This window comes from Podarcis bocagei (assembly GCF_964188305.1).
Source record: "Podarcis bocagei genome assembly, chromosome: 14".
Lineage (NCBI taxonomy): Eukaryota > Metazoa > Chordata > Lepidosauria > Squamata > Lacertidae > Podarcis > Podarcis bocagei.
In genome coordinates this window covers 46,735,847-46,739,640 of record NC_138139.1, presented here as the reverse complement: position 1 = coordinate 46,739,640, position 3,794 = coordinate 46,735,847, and positions in this window count along the sequence as shown.

Below are 3,794 nucleotides of genomic sequence, written 5' to 3'. Positions count from 1 at the left end.
GAAACTGGAGGGGCGTGGTCGAAATCCCGGAACCAACGGGGGGGACTTCCGGTTCACCTCGGCGGCCATCTTTGACCGACGCGGCTTAAGGTCCTCACCTGCGTCTTGAGCATAGATAGGAGGAAGTCCTAGAGCGGGAGGTCAGATTTCCGGTTTTTTCCCCCTGCGCCATCTTTGAAGTGGGCGAATGCTCCCCAAAGGGAGGGCGCCCTAACTTCTGCATTGCTTGCGATTGGACAGCAGCTGGGTGGGCGTGTCTCTTACGCAACGCAGCGCCATAGGCATCCGCTGTTGCTCATTATCTCGGGGGTCGGGGGAGCATAATGGTTTACGACGGCCCTGCAGTGTAGTCTGGTATTACTTATTTATCCCATTTGTATCTTCTGCTTCTCTGAAGTGTAACAATAAAATTTAAGGTCTTATATATATAATAAATGTTCATAAATGTACCAACCAAGCACGCGCATAGATCAGCACAGGAAGACCGACCTGAAACCATTTTGACTCCCAAGCTGACCAAATGTTTTCTCTGCAAGGAGGGAGGGCAGGAATTGAGTAATCACCATTTCATCAGACTACCAGGAAAGGCAATCAGATAAGGCATTATCAGATAACCTGGCAGACGGGAAAAACAACATTCAAATTTCTGTTGTAGACCACTTTTTCTGTGATGTAGGTATGATGTTTGTGGGGGTGGTCTTGGGTTACACCCCTTCTGTGATGTAGGTATGATGTATGGAGGGGTGGTCTGGAGCTCCAGGGCAGGGAATTTAAAATGTCTATATAAGGACAGGCACACCTTGGTTCTGGGTCCTCCTCCTTTCCTGCGTGTGAGGGGAGCACCCTGTTGCAACAGATCCATAAAGATCAGGCTTACTAGCTGCTTTGCTTCTCAATATTCACTGGTTGGTCTCTGTTATTTTCTCCTACCAATAGGACTCTATATGGGCTCTTGGATACCCCATAAGGGAAAAAGGGCAGATTTTGTTTACAACACAAGAAACCCAGGGGAAGTTACCTCTCACCTTTCCGTCTCATCCCCACAACAATCCTTTGAGGTGGTTTAGCTTGAAAGATTGACCCTGCAGGGGACATTGAGGCTGAGGGGAGATTCGAACCCAGGTCTCCCTGGTCCTAGTTTGATGCTTTAACTACTATCACCATACTGGCAAGTCAAATTACCACCATATTGATGGGGCCTCAAGCTCAGAGCAGCTTCTGACAACCTTGCGTCCAGTGTTGCTTTCCTCACGTTGCAAGGAAATGACGGGATGAGGCTAAGACTGTGGACTACAATAACCCTGCAGTGCAGCCCACTATTACCCACATTATCATCCCTGGTATGCAGGTGGTGAGCAGAGGGTGAGAGAGATAGGATTATGACAGCCCCGCAGTGCAGTCTTATTGATCTCCAGGTCACCAATTGGGACAAGGGTTAGAACAACCCCAGTGATCCACAGGCATCGCGCATGGGCTGAGGCTCACAAACCAGTGTCTTGCCTCTGGCTGTGTAGCCTTATGAGGCTTTGCCCTCGGGTGGGAAAAATATTGTGCCTGGGAAAAGGAAGTGGGAGTCAACAGACACTCAAGGAATAGTGTCGGAGAAAAGGCTTTTATTTCTACCATCCATGAACTGGTAGAAGGAGCAAGTGTGATAAGTCACAAAAAGCATGCACGAAATTCACAGTCATGTGCACAAGCATATATACCCCTTTCCAGTTCCCTCCTCCTTTCTCCTCCCTCAGGAGTCCTGCCCCATGTTGAGGTTCCTGAGCATGTACAGAAAGCTGTCTTGGGACTATTGTGGACTCTTGGCAGGAAAGGGGGTGAGGGGGTTTTCAGAGTGTTCCCGTTGTTTCATTCCTGTGCTTTGGCATGGTTCCCGGAGAGAAAGCAAGTTGCAATGTGGTTCTGAGAAAGGCCTGAGAAGACAATGGGCTCTGTTCTCCACCTTGTTGCAATCTTTTTAGTTACAGCAAGCGGAATGTTTCTGATGCTTAGCTGCTGAGAAAATGATTTTGAAAAGCTTTTGAGAAGCTTTGAGCCTGCTTGGGGGGGGGGGCCTAGGTGAGGTCACCTGTCCTCACCTTCCTTCAGCTCCAGCAAAAATAAATCCAATTAAATGGTCGTCTCCTCAAACTCCACACCGAAGTTGATGCAGCTGAATGCATTTGCTGTCCTCTTTTTTCATGCAGACACCTTGTGCTTTTACCTCTACTGTATAGCAGTGTGAAGAGGACAGCGCAAATTAAACTAGGAGGAAACAAGAGGAAACTAGGAGGCACTGTGTTATTCCTGGAGTCCCTAACCTTATCAGAACTGGGGGTACATTTGGAAATCTAAAAATCTGCTGCAGGTACCACAAAATGCCCATTTTACAGAAGAAAAACCGGTGATGTGCAAACACAGGAAAAACCCACCAAAAAAAGTTTCCAGCATTGCAGGGGGTTGGACTAGATGACCCTCGTGGTCCCTTCCAACTCTGCAATTCTATGATTCTATGAAAACAAATATGACGCAGCAAAAAACCAAGGGATTCCCACCTGGCGGGGTTTGATGTTGCCAGCTTTCAGGTAACATTTGCAGACATCTTTGTAATGCAGAGTTGGTCTGCCAACAGGCCACAGAAAGTGAATGAATGCTTGTGTCTTTTTCATTTTTGGGTTGCCACTGCTCATTATTTGCTGGTTGAGGTTGTGTCGCACTGACCTTGCAGTGCCTAAATAAATATCCTGTTTCACAGACCATTGCTGTGTGGATTCTATTGGCCATGCAGGCTTAACCCACAGCGTATTATTGGGTATATATTTCTGCAGCACCAGCAGTCGTGAAGCGAAGAGGTCCAGGCGAGTTGACATGTCTATGGCCTCAGAGCACATTTTGTTCTCTTTGTAGCCCCTGGATAAACGCAAGGTATTGAACCAAGTTTCAGATAGCAAAGGATTGCAACATTCTGAACTGTGCAAAAATGCCAACTCTGCCCAATTTTGCTACCTGTGGACCAGGTGAGCAGGTTGCTGAAAGCTGGCCCTCATTCCTTGTGCTCAAAGCCAAGCATTCCCATTTTCCATCTAAGGGCCGTGTTCCAGAGTGGGCAGACTTCTGGGGGCCACATTCCACTGGTGCAGGGAGGCAACAGAGGTGACTCTTATCTTTGTACAGGAGGCTATATGATCAGCCCTTCAGCCGTAGAGTCCAAACAACAAAAATCGGAAGTTTCTTCACCTCCACTTTTCCATCCAGTTCAAGGACACATTCCAGCAAGGCCAAAAGAGGCAAGCTGGAGGAAGCTGTGGGGTGGGGCCTGTGTAGGGGGCGGGGCCTATAGAGAGTCCCAAAGCCTGTATGGGGAGGCCTGATGAGCCACATTTAGCCCCCAGACCTGAGGTCCCCCTCCCCTGGATTAGACAGTGGCATTTGCCTCTTTGGAAAGGCAAGCGTCTCTTCCAGATGACCTGTTTAATGAGCATTCAGCCTGATTTGTTTGTGGGGAGATTAGATGATGCTGCATCAAGCAGCTGTCATCCCACACTTTCCGGCAAATTGTCCTGTCAACTTTCCTGAGTGGGGAAAAGCCACTTCGGGGGTGGGAGGAGTTAGTTTTGCAAGAGCTCCAAATCAGACTTATTGGCACACTCTGAATTTACTGAATACAGTGGTACCTTGGTTGTCAAACTTACGACTCCCGGAACCATTCAAAAACCAAGGCGCGGCTTCTGATTGGCTGCAAGAGCTTCCTGCACTCAAGCGGAAGGCATGTCAGATGTTCAGCTTCCAAAAAAGTTCTCAGACCG